The sequence below is a fragment of the Balaenoptera physalus genome (genome assembly GCF_965194825.1).
Source record: "Balaenoptera physalus genome assembly, chromosome: 18".
NCBI lineage: Eukaryota > Metazoa > Chordata > Mammalia > Artiodactyla > Balaenopteridae > Balaenoptera > Balaenoptera physalus.
This window is the reverse complement of record NC_138899.1, coordinates 19640139-19664901: the sequence shown is the minus strand read 5'-3', so window position 1 is coordinate 19664901 and position 24763 is coordinate 19640139. Positions and strand designations below refer to the sequence as shown.

Below are 24763 nucleotides of genomic sequence, written 5' to 3'. Positions count from 1 at the left end.
GAGCTGCCAAACAGGCAAGAGACTTTTTCTCACCTCTTTGTTTCCTGGTGCGGGAGGAGAGGGGATTCAGAGCGCCGCCTAAATGAGCTCCAGAGACGGGCGCGAGCCACGGCTCTCAGCACGGACCCCAGAGACGGGCGTGAGACGCTAAGGCTGCTGCTGCTGCCACCAAAAAGCCTGTGTGCGAGCACAGTTCACTCTCCACACCTCCCCTCCTGGGAGCCTGTGCAGCCCGCCACTGCCAGCGTCCCGTGAGCCAGGGAAAACTTCCCCGGAAGAACGCACGGCGTGCCTCAGGCTGCTGCAACGTCACGACGCCTCTGCCGCCGCAGGCTCGCCCCGCCTCCTCCATACCGCTCCCTTCCCCCGGCCTGAGTGAGCCAAAGCCCCCGAACCAGCTGCTCCTTTAACCCCGTCCTGTCTGAGCTAAGAACAGATGCCCTCAGGCGACCTACATGCAGAGGCGGGGCCAGATCCAAAGCTGAAACCCCGGAGCTCTGCGAACAAAGAAAAGAAAGGGAAATCACTCCCAGCAGCCTCAGAAGCAGTGCATTAAAGCTCCACAAACAACTTGATGTACCCTGCATCTGTGGAATACCTGAACAGACAACGAATCATCCCAAATTGAGGAGGTGGACTTTGGGAGCAAGATATATTATTTTTTCCCCTTCCTTCCTTCCTTCCTTCCTTTCTTCCCTTCCCTTCCTTCTTTCTTTCTTTCTATTTTTTCTCCCTTTTATTCTGAGCCGTGTGGATGAGAGGCTCTTGCTGCTCCAGCCAGGCATCAGGGCTGTGCCTCTGAGGTGGGAGAGATAACTTCAGGACACTGGTCCACAAGAGACCTCCCAGCTCCACATAATACCAAACAGCGAAAATCTCCCAGAGATCTCCATCTCAACACCAGGACCCAGTTTCACTCAACCACCAGCAAGCTACAGTGCTGGACACCCTATGCCAAACAACTAGCAAGACAGGAACACAGCCCCATCCATTAGCAGAGAGGCTGCCTAAAATCATAATAAGGCCACAGACACCCCAAAACACACCACCAGACGTGGACGTGCCCACCAGAAAGACAAGATCCAGCCTCATCCACCAGAACACAGGCACTAGTCCCCTCCACCAGGAAGCTTACACAACCCACTGAACCAACCTTAGCCACTGGGGACAGACACCAAAAACAACAGGAACTACGAACCTGCAGCCTGCGAAAAGGAGATCCCAAACACAGTAAGATAAGCAAAATGAGAAGACAGAAAAACACACAGCAGATGAAGAAGCAAGGTAAAAACACACCAGACCTAACAAATGAAGAGGAAATAGGCAGTCTACCTGAAAAATAATTCAGAATAATGAGAGTAAAGATGATCCAAAATCTTGGAAATAGAATAGACAAAATGCAAGAAACATTTAACAAGAACCTAGAAGAACTAAAGAGGAACCAAGCAATGATGAAAAACACAATAAATGAAATTAAAAATACTCTAGAAGGGATCAATAGCAGAATAACTGAGGCAGTAGAACAGATAAGTGACCTGGAAGATAAAATAGTGGAAATAACTACTGCAGAGCAGAATAAAGAAAACAGAATGAAAAGAACTGAGGACAGTCTCAGAGACCTCTGGGACAACATTAAATGCACCAACATTCGAATTATAGGGGTCCCAGAAGAAGAAGAGAAAAAGAAAGGGACTGAGAAAATATTTGAAGAGATTATAGTTGAAAACTTCCCTAATATGGGAAAGGAAATAGTTAATCAAGTCCTGGAAGCACAGAGAGTTCCATACAGGATAAATCTAAGGAGAAACACGCCAAGACACATATTAATCAAACTATCAAAAATTAAATATAAAGAAAACATATTAAAAGAAGCAAAGGAAAAACAACAAATAACACACAAGGGAATTCCCATAAGGTTAACAGCTGATCTTTCAGCAGAAACTCTGCAAGCCAGAAGGGAGTGGCAGGACATATTTAAAGTGATGAAGGAGAATAACCTACAACCAAGATTACTCTACCCAAGGATCTCATTCAGATTTGATGGAGAAATTAAAATCCTTACAGACAAGCAAAAGCTGAGAGAGTTCAGCACCAACAAACCAGCTTTACAACAAATGCTAAAGGAACTTCTCTAGGCAAGAAACACAAGAGAAGGAAAACACCTACAATAACAAACCCAAAACATTTAAGAAAATGGGAATAGGAACATACATATCGATAATTACCTTGAATGTAAATGGATTAAATGCTCCCACCAAAAGACACAGGCTGGCTGAATGGATACAAAAACAAGACCCATCTATATGCTGTCTACAAGAGACCCACTTCAGACCTAGAGACACATACAGACTGAAAGTGAGGGGATGGAAAAAGATATTCCATGCAAATGGAAATCAAAAGAAAGCTGGAGTAGCAATTCTCATATCAGACAAAATAGACTTTAAAATAAAGACTATTACAAGAGACAAAGAAGGACACTACATAATGATCAAGGGATCGATCCAAGAAGAAGATAAAACAATTGTAAATATTTATGCACCCAACATAGGAGCACCTCAATACATAAGGCAAATACTAACAGCCATAAAAGGGGAAATCGACAGTAACACAATCATAGTAGGGGACTTTAACACCCCACTTTTACCAATGGACAGATCATCCAAAATGAAAATAAATAAGGAAACACAAGCTTTAAATGACACATTAAACTAGATGGACTTAATTGATATTTATAGGACATTGCACCCTAAAACAACAGAATACACATTTTTCTCAAGTACTCAGGGAACATTCTCCAGGATAGATCATATCTTGGGTCACAAATCAAGCCTTGGTAAATTTAAGAAAATTGAAATCATATCAAGATCAAGTGTCTTTTCCGACCACAATGTTATGAGACTAGATATCAATTACAGGAAAAGATCTGTAAAAAATACAAACACATGGAGGCTACACAATACACTACTTAATAACGAAGTGATCACTGAAGAAATCAAAGGGGAAATCAAAACATACCTAATAACAAATGACAATGGAGACATGACCCAAAACCTATGGGATGCAGCAAAAGCAGTTCTAAGAGGGAAGTTTATAGCAATATAAGCCTACCTCAAGAAACAGGAAACATCTCAAATAAACAACCTAACCTTGCACCTAAAGGAATTAGAGAAAGAAGAACAAAAACACCCCTAAGTTAGCAGAAGGAAAGAAATCATAAAGATCAGATCAGAAATAAATGAAAAAGAAATGAAGGAAACAATAGCAAAGATCAATAAAACTAAAAACTGGTTCTTTGAGAAGATAAACAAAATTGATAAACCATTAGCCGGACTCATCAAGAAAAAAAGGGAGAAGATTCAAATCAACAGAATTAGAAACGAAAAAGGAGAAGTAACCACTGACACTGCAGAAATACAAAAGATCATGAGAGATTACTACAAGCAACTCTATGCCAATAAAATGGACAACCTGGAAGAAATGGACAAATTCTTAGAAATGTACAACCTGCCGAGACTGAACCAGGAAGAAATAGAAAATATGAACAGACCAATCACAAGCACTGAAATTGAAACTGTGATTAAAAATCTTCCAACAAACAAAAGCCCAGGACCACATGGCTTCACAGGCAAATTCTATCAAACATTTAGAGAAGAGCTAACACCTATCCTTCTCAAACTCTTCCAAAATATTGCAGAGGGAGGAACACTCCCCACCTCATTCTATGAGGCCACCATCACCCTGATACCAAAACTAGACAAAGATGTCACAAAGAAAGAAAACTACAGGCCAATATCACTGATGAACATAGATGCAAAACTCCTCAACAAAATACTAGCAAACAGAATCCAACAGCACATTAAAAGGATCATACACCATGATCAAGTGGGGTTCATCCCAGGAATGCAAGTATTCTTCAATATATGCAAATCAATGTGATACACCATATTAACAAACTGAAGGTTAAAAACCATATGATCATCTCAATGGATGCAGAAAAAGCTTTCAACAAAATTCAACACCCATTTATGATAAAAGCCCTGCAGAAAGTAGGCATAGAGGGAACTTTCCTCAACATAATATAGGACATATATGAAAAACCCACAGCCAAAATTGTCCTCAATGGTGAAAAACTGAAACCATTTCCACTAAGATCAGGAACAAGACAAGGTTGCTCACTCTCACCACTATTATTAAACATAGTTTTGGAAGTGTTAGCCACAGCAATCAGAGAAGACAAAGAAATAAAAGGAATCCAAATCGGAAAAGAAGAAGTAAAGCTGTCACTGTTTGTAGATGACATGATACTATACATAGAGAATCCTAAAGATGCTACCAGAAAACAAGTAGAGCTAATCAATGAATTTGGTAAAGTAGCAGGATACAAAATTAATGCACAGAAATCTCTTGCATTCCTATACACTAATGATGAAAAATCTGAAAGTGAAATTAAGAAAACACTCCCATTTACCATTGCAACAAAAAGAATAAAATATCTAGGAATAAACCTACCTAAGGAGATAAAAGACCTGTATGCAGAAAATTATAAGACACTGATTAAAGAAATTAAAGATGATACAAATAGATGGAGAGATATACCATGTTCTTGGATTGGAAGTATCAACATTGTGAAAATGACTATACTACCCAAAGCAATCTACAGTTTCAATACAATCCCTATCAAACTACCACTGGCATTCTTCACAGAACTAGAACAAAAAATTTCACAATTTGTATGGAAACACAAAAGACCCTGAATAGCCAAAGCAATCTTGAGAACGAAAAATGGAGCTGGAGGAATCAGGCTCCCGGACTTCACACTATACTACAAAGCTACAGTAATCAAGACAGTATGGTACTGGCACAAAAACAGAAATATAGATCAATGGAATAGGATAGAAAGCCCAGAGATAAACCCACGCACATATGGTCACCTTATCTTTGATAAAGGAGGCAAGCATATACAGTGGAGAAAAGATAGCCTCTTCAATAACTGGTGCTGGGAAAACTGGACAGGTACATGTAAAAGTATGAAATTAGAACACTCCTTAACACCATACACAAAAATAAACTCAAAATGGATTAAGGACCTAAATGTAAGGCCAGACACTATCAAACTCTTAGAGGAAAACATAGGCAGAACACTCTATGACATAAATCACAGCAAGATCCTTTTTGACCCAGCTCCTAAAGAAATGGAAATAAAAACACAAATAAACAAATGGGACCTAATGAAACTTAAAAGCTTTTGCACAGCAAAGAAAACCATAAACAAGACCAAAAGACAACCCTCAGAATGGGAGAAAATATTTGCAAATGAAGCAACTGACAAAGGATTAATCTCCAAGATTTACAAACAGCTCATGCAGCTCAATAACAAAAAAACAAACAACCCAATCCAAAAATGGGCAGAAGACCTAAATAGACATTTCTCCAAAGAAGATATACAGATTGCCAACAAACACATGAAAGAATGCTCAACATCATTCATCATTAGAGAAATGCAAATCAAAACTACAATGAGATATCATCTCACACTGGTCAGAATGGCCATCACCAAAAATTCTAGAAACAATAAATGCTGGAGAGGGTGTGGAGAAAAAGGAACCCTCTTGCACTGTTGGTGGGAATGTAAATTGATACAGCTACTATGGAGAACAGTATGGAGGTTCCTTAAAAAACTAAAAATAGAACTACCATACGACCCAGCAATCCCACTACTGGGCATATACCCTGAGAAAACCATAATTCAAAAAGAGTCATGTACCAAAATGTTCATTGCAGCTCTATTTACAATAGCCAGGACATGGAAGCAACCTTAGTGTCCATCATCGGATGAATGGATAAATAAGATGTGGCACATATATACAATGGAATATTACTCAGCCATAAAAAGAAATGAAATGGAGGTATTTGTAATGAGGTGGATGGAGGTAGAGTCTGTCATACAGAGTGAAGTAAGTCAGAAAGAGAAAAACAAATACAGTATGCTAACACATATATACGGAATCTAAGGGGGAAAAAAAAAAAAAAAAAGAAAAAAGGCCATGAAGAACCTAGTGGCAAGACGGGAATAAAGACACAGACCTACTAGAGAATGGACTTGAGGATATGGGGAGGGGGTGGGGTGAGATGTAACAGGGTAAGAGAGTGTCATGGACATATATACACTACCAAATGTAAAATAGATAACTAGTGGGAAGCAGCCGCATAGCACAGGGAGATCAGCTCGGTGCTTTGTGACCACCTAGAGGGGTGGGATGGGGAGGGTGGGAGGGAGGGAGATGCAAGAGGGAAGAGAAATGGGAACATATTGTATATGTATAACTGATTCACTTTGTTATAAAGCAGAAGCTAACACACCATTGTAAGGCAATTATACTTCAATAAAGATGTTTAAAAATAAATAAATAAATAAATAGATTAAAAAAAAAAAAAGAAATGAAATGGAGGTATTTGTAGTGAGGTAGATGGAGTTAGAGTCTGTCATACAGAGTGAAGTAAGTCAGAAATAGAAAAACAAATACAGTATGCTAACACATATATATGGAATCTAAGGGGGAAAAAAAAAAAGGTCATGAAGAATCTAGTGGCAAGACGGGAATAAAGACACAGACCTACTAGAGAATGGACTTGAGGACACGGGGAGGGGGAAGGGTAAGCTGTGACAAAGTGAGAGAGTGGCATGGACATATATACACTACCAAACGTAAAATAGATAGCTAGTGGAAAGCAACCGCATAGCTTAGGGAGATCAGCTCTGTGCTTTGTGACCACCTACAGGGGTGGGATAGGGAGGGTGGGAGGGAGGGAGTTGCAAGAGGGAAGAGATATGGGAACATATGTATATGTATAACTGATTTACTTTGTTATAAAGCAGAAACTAACACACCATTGTAAAGCAATTATACTCCAATAAAGATGTTAAAAAAAAAATTATTGTTGAATTAAGGTAGTGATGGGTCAATTTATATAATCAGGATGCAGGGTCAAATGGAGTAAGTGAAGAAAATATTTGATTATTTGGACCATTATTAGTAATTTGCAGAAGAAAACTATTGTAAAAATTTCATGTTTTTTAAAAATAGTGATGTATGATCTATAATGATGCTTTGTGGTTTTATGCCTCAATGAATCTTGGCTGCTTTAGCAAGGCACATGCATTATAATGAGCTGCTGTGTGAAATGACTAATGTTGTGAATACACATTACATTTAACTGATGTAGCCACATGTCTGAAATAAATGCTCCTTGTAGTGTTGAGTGTAAAAAAAAAACGAATTAAGAAAAAATATTTTTATTAACTATCTTAACCTACTGGACAACAAGGCAATTAAGAGCAGGGATTTACAATGAAATATTATTCAGCCATAACAAGAGAAGAAAGTCCTGTCATTTTGCTACAAAGTGGATGAACCTTGAGGGTATTATGGTAAGTGAAATAAATCAGATGAAAAAGACAAATACTGTATGATCTCACTGTTATATGAAGAATCTAAAAACAAACAAACAAACAAAAAACTGAAAAAAAAGCAGGATTTGTCTCCCTGGACTCTGATGACACAAAGGTCAGTGGCTGGCACTGACTATTTCCTTGATTTATTTGTTAACTACCTCAAAACTGGGTGTTTCAGCAATACTGTCAAAGCCAATTGCAACATCTAAGGAATCACTGCACTTTAATTGAAGAGGAAAAAAAGGAAAGAGAGAAGTGTGAGGACAGTTCATACATAATTAAAAATTAGTATTATAAGGCCCATTTTGGTAGTGAAAAACTTTATAAAAATTAAATTGAATTGAAATACATGTCCAGAAAATGTGAAAGACATTCCTCACAATTCAAATATAACTGGAATAGTAAGTGTCTGATGCCTATCCCCATGCTTATTGCAATAATATCAATAAAAATTCTAATAATATTAGGCAACATTGAATGTTTTTTTATGGGCCAGGTATTATCCTGTGCTCTTTATATATGTTAATTCATTGATTCATTCTCATAATAACCTAGGATATCAAAAGATCTTTTATTTGGTCCATATTTCATCCTGTTCTTATACAAATATGTTTTTCTTCAAAATTATGTTTTATTCTCATCTCTATTAATGGAAAAAATAGATATGTTACAATTCATAAAAACATAAATATTTTCAGTAACTCAGTAATTAGGTAATGCTGAAATTTCTATTATTTTTTCCCAGAAATTTACTTGGACATTAAATTTATCCAATCTTTCAAATATGTTTCTCTTTTTTACCACTTTGAGATACTAGAACACTGATCCTGGATTTGGATGTACATGTTTCTATGAAAGAGTTTCCAGTTCTCTTGCAGAATTGGAGTACAAAATACTGATTTTTAAAAAAAAATTCTGATACTTTTCAATGTTTTCAAAAATACCAGTGTAATAATTACAAATTAAAATGTTACCTAGACAGAGCCCTCAAAATTTTTCTAAAAGAAAAATATAAGCTAAATAGTTATCTTTTTAGGGAACAAACTTCTTCATTTTTATCAATACCATTATCCTCTCTTCTACTCATTACTTTTTGGTTAATGATTTGTGGTTCCATTTGATATCATTGGAAAATACATAGATCATTTTCAATAATCATGACAAATATAATATAAAGAAGTTACTTACCATATGTTTCATGGTTATCTGCTGCAAAATTCAGTGTCCATTGAGATCTGCACACAATGAATAAATGCGAAGACTCGTAAGTACCCATGTGTATATTGCACTAAGGAAGCAGTCTCCTAGTTTCTGTAGATTCTTCCACTTTTGGACATTCTACAAAAGTGGAACAGAACCCACACAAAATTTGGTGTGTATGTCAGAAATGATGATGCCAAATACACACCAAGAAGGAGTGCAAAGTTTATTACAAGTATACCTCAAAGTTACTGCAGGTTTGGTTCCAGACCAGTGCAATAAAGCAAGTCACACAAAGGTTTTGTCTTCACATGCATATAAGTTTACACTATACTGTAGTCTACTAAGTCTGCAATAGCATTATTTCTCAAAAACAAAGTTCATACCTTAATTTTAAAATACTTTATTGGTAAAAAATGCTAACCATCATCTGAGCCTTCAGCAAGTCATAATCGTTTTGCTGGTAGAACATCCTGCCCATGCTGATGGCTGCGGACTGATCAGGGTGGTGGTGCTGAAGGCTGGGGTGACTGTGCTAATTTCTTAAAATCAGGTAACGGTGAAGTTTGTCCTCCCTATTGACCCTTTTACTTGAACACTTAGAGGTCACTGTAGGGTTATTAATCAGCCTAATTCCATTATTGTTGTGTCTTAGGGAATAGGGAGGCCTGAGGAGAGGGAGAAAGGTAGGGGAATGGCCATTTGGTGGAGCCGTTAGAACACAAACAACATTTATCAATTAAGATCACCATCTTTTATGGGTGCAGTTTGCATCCCAAAGCAATTACAATAGTGACATAAAAAATCACTGCTCACAGATCACCATAACAAAGTAATAATATTGAAGAAGTCTGAAATATTCTGAGAATACCAAAATGTGACACAGAGACACAAAGTGATCAAATGCTGTTGGAAAAATGGTGCCCATAGACTTGCTTGGGGCAGGGATGTCACAAACCTTCAATTTGTAAAACACTTAATCTGCAAAGTGCAATAAAACGAGGTATGCCTGGAGTTGCAAAATAAGTGTTTCAGAGGAGAACAGAGTAGTCTTCCCAAGTTGGTCTCAAATGGTTTGAGAGAGCAGGGAAAGGAAACTGGCTTGGGGTTTTTACTGTGATGTGGGGTAGGGCCACGTTTCCAACTGTGGGCAGAGGATTGCGGGTGTGACATCCCTGCCAGGGCTGAGAGAGGGAGCGTGTAGACTTTGTTCTCTGCTTGTGCAAATGTGGAGCAGAGGAGGGGAAGAAGGATGGCGAAGCTTGAAATCTGACAACATTCAAACATTAAAAACTGATGTCTGACTCTGTTACATTTGTTATGCAGTTATTTTTCTCCAAGTACTGTCAGATTTGTTATTAACAGAGGAAATCTATCAATCTTTATATATTCGCTTTAATAAAATAAGAAAACTGTATAGATAAATCAAACCTGTCAGAGTCCTCATTTCAAACTACTCGTTGCCACTTTGAGATCTGTGTATTATTGGTGCGAGAGTTATTTATGTCAGTAGGTATTTTAATAAAGGGGATATCCTTGAGTAAAGAAATTTAGTCTGTAAAATGAAGATTATGAAGATAAAGTAGGAAGTTTAAATGATGGAGAGTGACAAGTCAAATTAAATAGGTGATAAAAAATAAATTTCCTCAACAAATGGAGTAAGTAGAGTACTAGGGTTTAAAATGTAAATGTTATTACAATAGCAAAATAGATGAGAAATACAAATGTAAATCATATAAAAATGTATAATAAAAACCATCATAGTTTCATAAGTTGAAAATCTTAAAGAGATATGTTTTTCTGGGCTGATGGAAATAAGAACTAGATAAAATGTAAAACAGAAACAGAAAGAAGGATATGGCTTCATTATAAATGTTGATGTGATTCAATTCCAAAAAATGTATTTTCAATAAATGGGAAATCTAGACTCATGAAAAGAGAGTGAAAACCTGTTTAAAATGATTCATGGATATAAGATTAAGGACACAAGGTAGGAAGATGTAGAAAGAGAGAGTGTCATGGCGACATTTTTTGAAAAGTCAGGAGAACTGGCTACTAGTAGTGTCAGAGGGCTTGGCAACCAACTAGTGTTTTGTCTGGACACTTAACTTTTCTGAATATCAAATACCTTATTTGATATTAGAGAATGAGACTTATAGATCTCTTGAAACTTTTCAGTCTATCTTTCTGATTCTTGCTATATATCTATGAAAAAATTGTAATACTACTGAGAAATAAAAAGGGAATGAAATATTAACACATGGATAAATCTCAAAACATCATTCTAAGAGAGAGAGGCCAGACACAAAAGATTATTATTGTATGACCCATTTAAATGAAATTTCTTTTTTTATAATTTGTATTGGAGTATAGTTGATTTATAATGTGTTAGCTTCAGGTGTACAGCAAAGTGAATCAGTTATACATACATATATATATCTATATATATATCTATATATATATCTCCACTCTTTTTTAGATTCTTTTCCCATATAGGCCATTAGAGAGTATTGAGTAGAGTTCCCTGTGCTATACAGTAGCTCCTTATTAGTTATCTATTTTATATATAGTAGTGTGTATACGTCAATCCCAATCTTCCAATTTATCCCTCCCCCTCCCATTCTCCCCTAGTCACCATAAGAGTCACCATCTGTGACTCTATTTCTGTTTTGTGAATAAGTTCATTTGATCTTTATGATGCAACTCCTAGAGTAATGAAAATGAAAACAGAACTAAACAAATGGGACCTAATTAAACTTAAAAGCTTTTACACAGCAAAGGAAACCATAAAAAAACCGAAAAGATAACACACAGAATGGGAGAAAACATTTGCAAATGAAGCGACTGGCAAGGGATTAATTAATTTCTATATTAATTATTAATATACAAACAGCTCACACAGCTCAATATCAAAAAACAAACAACTCAATCAAAAAATGGGCAGAAGATCTAAGTAGACATTTCTCCAAGGAAGACATACAGATGGTCAAAACGCACATAAAAAGATGCTAAACATCACTAATTATTAGAGATGTAAGTCAAACTACAGTGAGGTATCACCTCACACGAGTCAGAATGGCCATCATCAAAAAATCTACAAACAATAAATGCTGGAGAGGGTGTGGAGAAAAGGGAACCCTCTTGCACTGTTGGTGGGAATGTAAATTGATACAGCCACTATGGAGAACAGTATGGAGGTTCTCAAAACACTAAAAATAGAACTACCATATGATCCAGCAATCCCACTCCTGGGCATATATCTGGAGAAAACCATAATTCGAAATGATACATGCACCGCAATTTTCATTGCAGCACTATTTACAATAGCCAGGACATGGAAGCAACCTAAATGTCCATAGACAAAGGAATGGATAAAGAAGATGTGGTACATATATATAATGGAATATTACTCAGCCATTAAAAAAATGAAATAATGTCCGTTGCAGCAACATGGATGGATTTAGAGATTGTCAAACTGATTGAAGTATGTCAGACAGAGAAAGACAAATATCATATGATACTGCTTATATATGTATTCTAAAAAAAATGGTACAAATATATGAAATTTCTAAAAACAACAAGCCTACAGAAAGAAAAATAGATCAGTAGTTTCTTGGCAAGAGGTAGGGAGCAGAAATTTGATTGAAAATGGGCAGCAGGAAATGTTTAGGGGTGATGTAAATATTCCATATATATTCCAAATATAGGTATGATTGTGCTGATAGTTACACCAGTATGTACACTGACACTTAAATGGGTACATTTTATGATATGTATATTATACCTCAGTTAAGCTCTTAAAGACAGCCATAACAACAAGAACAACAAAATAAGTCACAGTATATCATATTACCATTAAAATCCTCCAGTGGCTTCATATATCACTCAAGTATAAAATATATTATTCTTAACTATAGTAATCACGTTGTCTGTTGCATCTCCAGAACTTATTCATCCTTCATAACTGAAACCTAAAGGGAGAGAACTTATTATTAATAGCGAGCCATGTGGATGACTTAGGACTTCAAATTTTATTTTTTAAAATTTCTTTTAACATCTTTATTGGAATATAATTGCTTTACAATATTGTGTTCGTTTCTGCTGTATAACAAAGTGAATCAGCTATACGTATACATATATCCCTACATCCCCTCCCTCTTGTATCTCCCTCCCACCCTCCCTATCCCACCTCTCTAGGTGGTCACAAAGCACGAAGCTGATCAAACTGTGCTATATGGCTGCTTCCCACTAGCTATCTATTTTACATATGGTAGTGTATATATGTCCATGCCACTCTCTCACTTTGTCCCAGCTTACCCTTCCCCTTCTCCGTGTCCTCAGTCCATTATCTACATCTGTGTCTTTATTCCTATCCTGCCCCTAGGTTCTTCAGAACCTTTTTTTTTTTTTTTTTTAGATTCCATATATATGTGTTAGCATATGGTATTTGTTTTTCTCTTTCTGACTTCACTCTGTATGACAGATTCTAGGTCCATCCAATTCACTACAAATAACTCAATTTCATTTCCTTTGATGGCTGAGTAATATTCCACTGTACATATGTGCCACGTCTTCTTTATCTGTTCATCTGTTGATGGACACTTAAGTTGCTTCCATGTCCTGGCTATTGTAAATAGTGTTGCAATGAACATTGTGGTACATGACTCTTTGAATTATGGTTTTCTCAGGGTACATGCCCAGTAGTGGAATTGCTGGGTCATATGGTAGTTCTATTTTTAGATTTTTAAGGAACCTCCATACTGTTCTCTATAGTGGTTGTATCAATTTACATTCCCACCAACAGTGGAAGAGGGTTCCCTTTTCTTCACACTCTCTCCAGCATTTATTGTTTGTAGATTTTTTGATAATGGCCATTCTGACCAGTGTGAGGTGATACCTCATTGTAGTTTTGATTTGCATTTTTCTAATGATTAGTGATGTTGAGAATCTTTTCGTGTGTTTGCTAGCAATCTGTATAACGTTTTGGGAGAAATGTCTATTTAGGTCTTCTGCCCATTTTTCAATTGGGTTTCTTGTTTTTTTTGATATTGAGCTGCATGAGCCGCTTGTTTGTACTGGAGATTAATCCTTTGTCAGATGCTTCATTTGCAAATATTTTCTCCCATTCTGAGGGTTGTCTTTTCATCTTGTTTATGGTTTCCTTTGCTGTGCAAAAGCTTTTAAGTTTCATTAGGACCCAATTTTTTATTTTAATTTTTATGTCCATTTCTCTAGGAGGTGGGTCAAAAGGATCCTGCTGTGATTTATGTCATAGAGTGTTCTGCCTATGTTTTCCTCTAACAGTTTGATAGTGTCTAGCCTTACATTTAGGTCTTGAATCCATTTTGAGTTTATTTTTGTGTATGGTGTTAGGGAGTGTTCTAATTTCATTCTTTTACATGCAGCTGTCCAGTTTTCCCAGCATCACTTATTGAAGAGGCTCTCTCTTCTCCACTGTATATTCTTGCCTCTTTTATCAAAGATGAGGTTTTCTATCCTGTTCCTTTGATCTATATTTCTGTTTTTGTGCCACTACCATACTGTCTTCATTACTGTAGTTTTGTAGTATAGTCTGAAGTCAAGGAGCCTGATTCCTCCAACTCCGTTTTTCTTAAGATTGCTTTGGCTATTCTGGGTCTTTTGTGTTTCCATAAAAATTGTGCAATTTTTTGTTCTAGTTCTGTGAAAAATGCCATTGGTAGTTTGAAAGGGGTTGCATTGAATCTGTAGTTTGCTTTGGGTAGTATAGTCATTTTCACAATGTTGATTCTTCCAATCCAAGAACATGGCATATCTCTCCATCTGTTTGTATCATCTTTCATTTCTTTCATCAGTGTCTTATAGTTTTCTGCATACAGGTCTTTTGTCTCCCTAGGTAGGTTTATTCCTAGGTATTTTAATCTTTTTGTTGCAGTGGTAAATGGGAGTGTTTCCTTAATTTCTCTTTCAGATTTTTCATCATTAGTGTATAGGAATGCAAGAGATTTCCATGCATTAATTCTGTATCCTGCTACTTTACCAAATTCATTGATTAGCTCTAGTCGTTTTCTGGTAGCATCATTAGGATTCTCTATGTATAGTATCATGTCATCTGCAAAGAAGTGACAGTTGTACTTCTTCTTTTTTGATTTAGATTCCTTTGATTTCTTTTTATTCTCTGATTGCTGTAGCTAAAACGTCCAAAACTATGTTGAATAATTGTCGTGAGAGTGGGCATCCTTGTCCTGTTCCTGATCTTAGTGGAAATGGTTTCAGTTTTTCACCACTGAGAACAATGTTGGCTGTGGGTTTGTCATATATGGCCTCTATTATATTGAAGTAAGTTCCCTCTATGCCTACTTTCTGGAGGGTTTTTGTCATAAATAGGTGTTGAATTTGTAGAAAGCTTTTTCTGCATCTATTGAGATTATCAAGTGGTTTTCATCCTTCAGTTTGTTAATATGGTGTATCACATTGATTGATTTGTGTATCCTGAAGAATCCTTGCGTTCCTGGGATAAACCCCACTTGATCATGGTGTATGATCCTTTTAATGTGCTGTTGGATTCTGATTGCTAGTATTTTGTTGAGGATTTTTGCATCTATATGCATCAGTGATATTGACCTGTAATTTCCTTTTTTTGTGTCATTTTCTGGTTTTGGTATTAGGGTGATGGTGACCTCTTAGAATCAGTTTCGGAGTGTTCCTCCCTCTGCTATATTTTGGAAGAGTTTGAGAAGGATAGGTGTCAGCTCTTCTCCAAATGTTTGATAAAATTTGCCTGTGAAGCCATCAGGTCCTGGACTTTTGTTTGTTGGAAGATTCTTAATCACAGTTTCAATTTCAGTGCTTGTGATAGGTCTGTTTATATTTTCTGTTTCTTCCTGGTTCAGTCTCAGAAGGTTGTGCTTTTCTAAGAATTTGTCCATTTCTCCCCGGATGTCCATTTTATTGGCATATAGTTGCTTGTAGTAATCTTTCATGATCCTTTGTATTTCTGCAGTGTCAGTTGTTACTTCTCCTCTTTCATTTCTAATTCTGTGATTTGAGTCTTTTCCTTTTTTTTTCTTGATGATCTGGCTAATGGTTTATCAATTTTGTTTATCTTCTCAAAGAACCAGCTTTTAGTTTTATTGATCTTTGCTATTGTTTCCTTCACTTTTTTCCCATTTATTTCTGATCGGATCTTTATGATTACTTTCCTTCTGCTAACTTTGGGGTTTTTTTGTTCTTCTTTCTCTAATTGCTTTAGGCATAAAGCTAGGTTGTTTATTTGAGACTTTTCCTGTTGCTTGAGGTAGGATTGTATTGTTATGATCTTCCCTCTTAGAACTGTTTTGCTGCATCCCATAGGTTTTGGGTCGTCGTGTTTTCATTGCCATTTGTTTCTAGGTATTTTATGATTTCCTCTTTGATTTCTTCAGTGATCTTTTGGTTATTTAGTAGCGTATTGTTTAGCCTCCATGTGTTTGTATTTTTAACAGTTTTTTTTCCTGTAATTGGTATCTAATTTCATAGCATTGCTGTTGGAAAAGATACTTGATATGATTTCAATTTTTTTAATTACCAAGGCTTGATTTGTGACCCAAGATATGGTCTATCCTGGAGAATGGTCCATGAGCACTTGAGAAAAATGTGTATTCTGTTGTTTTTGGATGGAATGTCCCATAAATATCCATTAAGTCCATCTTGTTTAGTGTGTCATTTAAAGCTTGTGTTTCCTTATTTATTTTTATTTTGGATGATCTGTCCATTGGTGAAAGTGGGGTGTTAAAGTCCCCTAGTAGTACTGTGTTACTGTTGATTTCCCCTTTTATGGCTGTTAGCAATTCCCTTGTGTATTGAGGTGCTCCTATGTTGGGTGCATAAATATTTACAATTGCTATAACTTCCTCTCAGATTGACACCTTGATCATTATACAATTTCCGTCTTTTTCTCTTGTAATAGTCTTTAAAGTCTATTACGTCTGATATGAGAATTGCTACTCCAGGTTTCTTTTGATTTGCATTTGCATGGAATATCTTTTTCCATCCCTTCACTTTCAGTCTGTATGTGTCCATAGGTCTGAAGTGGGTCTCTTTTAGACAGCATATATATGGGTATTGTTTTTGTATCCATTCAGCCAGTCTATGTCTTTTGGTTGGAGCATTTTTCCATTTACATTTAAGGTAATTATCGATATGTATGTTCCTATTACCATTTTCTTAATTGTTTTGGGTTTGTTTTGTAGGTCTTTTCCTTCTCTTGTATTTCCTGCCTAGAGAAGTCCCTTTCACATTTGTTGTAAAGCTGGTTTAGTGGTGCTGATTTCTCTTAACTTTTTCATGTCTGTAAAGGTTTAAATTTCTCCATCAAATCTGAATGAGATCCTTGCTGGGTAGAGTAATCTTGCTTGTAGTTTTTTACCTTTCATCATTTTAAATATGTCTTGCCATTCCCTTCTGGCTTGCAGAGTTTCTGCTGAATGATCAGCTGTAAACCTTATGGGGATTCCCTTGTATGCATTTGTTGCTTTTCCCTTGCTTCTTTTAATGTTTTTTCTTTATATTAAATTTTTGATAGTTTGATTAATGTGTGTCTTGGTGTGTTTCTCTTCTGGTTTATCCTGTATGGGACTCTCTGTGCTTCCTGGACTTGATTGACTATTTCCTTTCCCGTGTTAGGGAAGTTCTCGACTATAATCTCTTCAAATATTTTCTCAGACTCTTCCTTTTTCTCTTCTTCTTCTGTGACCCCTCTAATTCAAATGTTGGTGAGTTTAAGGTTGTCCCAGAGGTCTCTGAGACTGTTCTCAATTCTTTCCATTCTGTTTTCCTTATTCTGCTCCCTGGCAGTTATTTCCACCATTTTATATTCCAGGTCACTTATCCGTTCTTCTGCCTCAGTTATTCTCCTATTAATTTCTTTTAGAGTATATTTAATTTCAGTTATTGTGTTGTTCATCACTGTTTGTTTGCTCTTTAGTTCTTCTAGATCCTTGTTAAATGTTTCTTGTATTTTCTCCATTCTGTTTCTGAGATTTTCGATCATGTTTACTATCATTACTCTGAATTCTTTTTCAGGTAGGTTGCTTATTTCATCTTCATTTATTTGGTCTTGTAGGTTTTTACCTTGCTCCTTTGTCTGTAACATATATTTTTGTCATTTCAATTTTTTTTTGATGGGTGGGGCTGTATTCCTGTCTTACTGGTTGTTTGGCCTGAGGTGTCCAGCACTCGAGTTTGCAGGTAGTTGGATAGAGCCGGGTCTTGGTGCTGTGATGAGGACCTCTGGGAGGTCTCACTCCAATTAATATTCCCTGGGGTCTGAGGTTCTCTGTTAGTCCAGCATTTTGGGCTCAGAGCTCCCACCACAGGAGCTGGGGCCCGACCTCTCTCGTGGGAACCAAGATTCTGCAAGCTGTGTGGCACAGCTAAAAATGAAAGAAAGAAAGAAAAAAAGAGAGCAGTACAATATCAAAGAATAAAAAACAAAATAAAATTAGTAAGATTAAAAATATATTAGGAACAATAAAAATATAATTGAAAAAACTGCAATAAGGTAAAATAAAACACAACAGAAAAAAGAAAATAAAAAGCATGGGGGAACAAGCCAAAAGGAGAGAACAATAACAAAATGTAATGAATAAAATAAAATTAGAAAAATAAAACATTTATTAGGAAAAATAAAAATATAAATGAATCAACAGCAATGAATCAACAAGGTAAAACAGAACCCCAATCTAAAAGAGGTAGTAAAAAGAGAGAAAAAAAAAAAAAAAGCCTTGGCTATGTGCAGAGTTTAGGCGGGAAAGGAACTTAGGCAGGGGTGGGGTTTAGGGTGGGGCCGGACCTAGGCTGGGGAGGGGAGGTTGGTGGGGGCGGGCGGGTGACGTTTGAGCGTGGTGTGGGGCCTATGCTCAGGACCCACGCAGCTGGAAAAGGCCTTGAGGGTGGGGCCTAGGCAGGGCGATGTTCCAGAATGGGGCGGGTTCTCTGCTTAGGACCTGCGTGGAAGGGGAGCGGCAGCATGTTGAAAGGAGGGCCTCTGGAGTGTAGAGTTCTGGAGTTTGGAGGTAAGGCCCTGGATGAGGATGTGTTGGTGGGGTTTAGGCCCAGCGCATTGGAGGGGGTCTCAGAGGGGGTCTCCGAGTGTAGAGGTAGGGCCCTGGGTGGGGGTGTAGGGGTGGGGCTTGGGCTCTGCGGTGTAGGAGGGAGGCTCTGAGGGCAGAGGATTAGGCCCGGCAGCCCCACAAGCTCCCTGGTGCCTAAGTGGACAGTGAAAGCGCTGGCCGCATTCCCTTCCATTCCTCTGCACCCCCCAACACTGTCTCCCCCGGGGTCTCCCCTCATCCTCGCTTGACCCCTAACCGTGGGTGGGTCCTGCTGGGTGTAGGAACTCCTCCCCTCTCCCCAGCCACCCCTCAGGGGTGCCAGTCCTAGAGGTCTGGGCTTTACATTTTTTTTTTTTTTTGTCCTTTACTTTTGCTCCCCCTTCCCTCCCTCCCACTCCCTCAGGACCCACATGGCTGGAGGGGGCCTCGGTGGGCAGAGGATCAGGCCCAGGATCTCAGCAGGCTCTCGGGGGCCCAAGTGGGCAGGGGAAACCTGTCCACGCTCCCTTTTGATCCTCTGTTCTCCTGATGGTCCCCCAATTACCCCCTTCAGTTGTGGGATCCCTTCCCTTCCCCCAGCCGCTCCTCAGGGGCACAAGTCCCATCCCACTCCCACTTCTCACCCTACACTCCCCCCACACCCCACATCCTACCCAGTCACTGGGGGTTCCTCCCGTCCCCTTAGGTGTCCGTGGTCCCCATCGGTGCCTGGTAGGTGCCCTAGTTGTGTGGAGTCGTGAATTCCACGTCCTCCTAGTCTGCCACTTTGACTCCGCCCCTCATGTGGCAAATTTTAGAGCCTCCAGATATACTTTTCATTGAATGAAATAATAAAGTATGAAAGAAAATAGGAAGAGGAAAAATAATAGATGCTACCAATAATGCAAAAACGGTAACTTGTTAGCAGTTATTTAATTATCAATTTAAAATAATGTTTATTTCTTTTATAGTTAGGAAAATTTAGAAATCATAAAGTAGTATGAAAAGAAACTAAAGAATATTTGCATTATTTTCATATGTAAATACCAAATTTCAGAATATATTTTTTAAATAATGTAACAATCTATATTGCTATCTAAATCCATTCATCATTATAAAAACCAAGCAGTCTATGTATTTCCTTGGATCATCTCTACAGTGAACTTGTGAGGACACAAACCAGACTATCAAAAATATCAAAGAACCAATATAAAAACTTAAAATTTTTGGTTTGATGTAATTAAATCTTAAAAACAAAATGTTACCCCTAATACTGAATATCTTTTTCATGGCTAGGCTGCCAGTTAAGCTTTCCTTTTGTTCCTGCAGGCCTCAGGCACACAATCTGCTGTCTTCTTTTCTCCCTAGCCCCAAACACATACTGCTCCCATCTGGTTTCCTGTTTTGCTCAAGCCTTCAGCAGACTAGAATGCTGTGTCTTCAGCTTTTCTATTTTTTATGAGTTTGTAAAGATAACACAGAGACAATTCTAGTTTAAACCAGTTTACTATTAATTTCTGAGAGGAGGTAAAGGAGAGAAGTAAAAATAAACTAGCTTAATTTATAAGAAATATAGAAAGAAATTTTAAAAGTCCCTAATATCTAACAAAACTCTCATTGTTTTCTTTCTAGAGCCTCTAGTTCCTGTCTCACTTTTATAGACAGTCTCCTGAAAGTTTTAAAGACTTCTTGATGCTACTCTATAATAAGAGGTTTGAGTTTCTTTCTCCCTCTTCAGTGCAGAATTCTAGAGATATTCCTCTCTACAAGATTGCTTTGCCTTTGTTTTTCAATTAAACACTAATCTAGGTACCTTTGGGAAGTAACTTTCCTGATACAATTAAGGTTATTAGTCAGCTGACAATACAATAGGGAGATTATTCTGGATAATCTAGATGAACCTTTTGAAATCACGAGTGCCTTTAAAAAGCAGGACAGGAAGGCAGAAGAGTCAGCTCAGATGCAACTGCAGAAGTCAGGAGAGATGATATAGAAGGAGAAGCCACAGTTGGTGAAGGGGCCCACATGGAAAGTATGAGAAGAAAAGCAGGTAGCCTTCTGAAGCAAACATCAGCTGGAAATGGAAACCTCAGTCCCGTAACTGCAAGGTCAACAACAATCTGGTTAACAACCTGAATGAACTAAGGAACAGATTCTCTTCAGCATCTTCTGATAGGAGTACAGCCAGCTGATCCCTTGATTTTGGCTTCATGAAATCAAGAACAGAGAAACCAATTATACCAACCTAAAAGTCTGACTTACAGAATTCTGAAATTATAAATTTGTGTTATTTGGAGCCAATAAGTTTGTGGTAATTTTTTATGGCTGCAATGTAAATTGAATACAAGTGTTGACGCCTACACTTAATTATCTGTAAACTGAGCCCATTGGTTGTGCATTCTTAAGTATTACACAAACATAAAGAGTGAACTGGAAACATTTAATTTAGTATTTTTAGATTCATATATAATTGTTCATTCATTCAACAAGACAGGAGGTTGCCTTCAGATGCACAGAATTGTTTCAATGGACGCACATTTTTTCATATTCATTTTTATTTTATTTTTAATTAGAAAGTGACACTTCAGACTAGAGTTACTAGAAACCCCCACTGAGTAAAGGAAGAAAAGAATCAAGGAACCAGAAAAACAATGGCAAATTTGATGCAAAACAACAATTCAGCACAGTATGATTTGTGGATGTGTGTGTGTGTGTGTGTGTGTGTGTAAATGGAAAAGGAAAAGCTTAAAAGAGAAAGACCAAATTCTAAAAGCCCTTCAATCCTTTATGCAACAAATTGAGGATGTATTTGTCATCTACTGTGCCAGTCACTGGAAATTCAATAAGAAACAAAAGGAGCCTTGGTGTCTGTGTTGTGGACATTCAGTCCAGTTGGGAATCTGAAGTTTTATCACACCATCATTCTAGGAAGTAATATCACAATCTATGCAGTCTAGACAAGGCTGTGCCAACCAATTTCAGGCATTTAACTTTTATCCTATAAACAACAGGAAGCTATTACACAATTCAACTTCAAATCTTAAGATTTTCTATTGTGAAGAAAGGTGGCATGATCAGATTATGTTTTAGAAAAATCACTCTGATTACTGTGGGGTTAGATGATTTGGGGAAGGTGAGTCTGATGGCAGGAAAACTGCAAAAAGTTATAAATGAGCAAGAGATGAGACAAAAATTTAAAAATTCAATTATAATTAAAATAAGGGGTGAATTGAGCAATTTTTTATTTATAGAAAATAACAACTGATTTAGAAAATTATTGGATGTGGGGAAGAGATTATAGGATGATGATCAGGCAAGTAGTTGAGAAGTTGCTTCCACCAACTGGGATATACAGAAGAAGAATTCATGAGAATATTAAAATTAAACATTAAAACTTTTCTAATTGAAATTCCTATGAAGCATGAAAAGGGAGGCAGGAAATCAGAGTGAGTAGTAAGAGATGTGACAACAGAAGAAAAAGGTTGGTGTAATGTGGAGAAAGAGCCATGAGTCAAGGAATCCAAAAGGGACCAGATCTGTCAACACCTTGGCTTTAGCCCAGTGAGACTGATTTTGGACTTCTGACATCTAGAATTATAAGGTAACAAATTTTAAACCACTAAGTCTCCGGTAATTTGTTATAGCAGCAATAGGAAATTAATACAGCAGAGATACATGCATGCGTGAACTTGAGCATAGATCTGGGCAACTGGGAGATATGAGTAATTTATATCTTAACCTCCCTGCACCCTCACCCACAAATCCTTATTACAAGTGTGGTCACACAGTTTAAGATACAAATTTATGCTCTAACAAACCCATCCGATTTACAAGAATTAAGTCTACTCTCAGGTCCCTTCTCCACCATGACACCCTTCTCCCTAGGCAAAACAAAAAAACAAACAATAAGAAACAAAATAAAACCAGAAGTTACTTGAAATCAGCAGCTTTTTAAAATTCTCCCATAAAACTGAAATCCATTAAAGAGATTATGTTAGAATGATGTGTAGAGGTGGGGATACTGTACGGGACAGAAAATATTGGGCCTGAGGACAGCAAAGAGGAGGAATTGCGGATTTCAACAGATATGGAAAGTGTCCAAGAATGTTGGATGCATTCACATGGTTCTCTGAAGCATGGTGAGAAGGGAACAAGTGCTCACAGAGAAAGGCTACATAGGATATCTCTATAGAATCTAGTGCCAGAATTTTGAGGCTTGGCAGCTTCCCAATTACTGTTTGTAGCCTGAAGAGAAGATTTCAAAGATTGATGTGGGCTGGGACAATAGAGGTGGTGTTTATAATGGATAAGGGACTTGGATTCTTTTCTTTTCTGTAAAGCATATAAACTTCCCAGACTTTGAGCAGGTAGAGAAAGGATATGTGAACCACAGAAATGGCTGAGATATATTTTCCTACTAGCTGTTTAGGATAGGAACTAGAAGCTGGGTTTATGATTAGTTTTAAAATATGGAAAACACAGTAATTCTTGCATGCCTTTTCTTGTGAAATAAGTTGTCCATATACATAACAAAATAATTTATAAATTATTAAAATTAATAGGAGAGTTCAGCATGGTTAATGGACATAGGACCACTGCACAAATTCACTGAATTTCTACACACCAGCAGTACCTTATCTAAACAAATGCTTATAAAATTGTTTTACAAATACTTAAAATTTACAATAGACACAAAATAATTCAAGATATGTAGGAATGAGTTTTATAAACAATGAATAAGTTATTTTGGGAGGGAAATATAAATTCACTAAAAACATTAAACAAATGTAGATATAATATTGATGCATTAGAAAACTCAATATCTTAAAAAGATAACCATTCTTTCCAAATTGATCTGATAACACATATATTTCAAAAAAATTCCAAAACAACTCTTCATGGAACTTGAAATGTATAGGGAAGTACAAAAAGCCAAAATATGTTTCTGAAAATGATCAATATGCAGAAATTTGCCCAACAGATGTTATGATTAACTGTAAGACTATAAGATAATACAGTTTGATATAGGAATTCATAATTAAGACAGTGGAATAGAATAGAAAAAAACAGTAGATAGAAACATATATAAAACCTTGATTTATGATGTAGTAGAGTGGCATATCACTGAGAATGATGGTCTAATCAACAAAGAGTGATTGGGTGATTGATTTACCTACCAGGGAAAAGAAATGAAAAGGCGATTCCCACCTCATATCATGCACATATCAACAGAAAATTACAAAAGATAAATTACTTAAAAAGCTAACATTAAAATACTTTGTATTTAAGAAAATATTATTATGGGCTTAGGATAGAGAAGCATTCCTTAAGTAGAACACAAAAGTAAAATCATTTTAAAAGACTGATAAATTTGACTACACTAATATGAAAAACTTGTTTCTCAGTGCAATGTCAATCAAACTCCCAGTTATTTTGTGGATATCAACAAACTGATTCTACAGTTTATATGAAAAGCAAAAGACCCAGGATAGTCAACCCAGTACTGAAGGAGAAGAACAAAATTGAAGGACTAACCAACCCTACTTGATTTAAGACTTACTATGAAGCTACAGTAATAAAGACAGTGTGGAACTGGTGAAAGAACAGACAAATAGATAAATGGAACAGAAGAGAACCCAGAAATAGATCACCATGGATAAAGTCAACTGTAGAGGAGTGATGTCAGCATTGAGATGCTCCCTTTGTCTTTCCCCCTCAATCTACAGCCAGTAAATCATCCATAACTGAACAAAGGTGCTTCTGCCCAACACACCAGGGTACTGGAGAATTACACACATCTGCCTGTTTAAAGGTGGGTGGACCAGAACACATAGAGGAGGCAGAATCATGATAACAGCAGAGGTGGTGCCTGTGATCTTGAACCCCCAGCCCCTGCACGTGAGCCTGAGCCTCAGAGAATTTTGTAGCTTCATGGGAGGCAGCATACACAACTCTGGCCTCTCAGCACTCACAGCCAGAGTGAACAGGGCAGCAGCCCGTGATTCCTCCATCTCCTGTCATAGAGGCATCCATGACTCTGGCCCCACACCCACAGTGG

At 37.3% G+C, this 24763-nt stretch overlaps 1 long non-coding RNA gene across 1 annotated transcript in view; it reads right to left on the bottom strand.

Annotated features, from left to right (window-relative positions):
* LOC309647397 overlaps window positions 1–24763 on the bottom strand; it is a 234314-nt gene that overhangs the window by 198237 nt on the left and 11314 nt on the right. The window contains exon 3 of the long non-coding RNA XR_014256014.1: window positions 8642–8688. This is a non-coding gene — a long non-coding RNA (uncharacterized lncRNA). The remainder of the gene's footprint in view (window positions 1–8641; window positions 8689–24763) is intronic.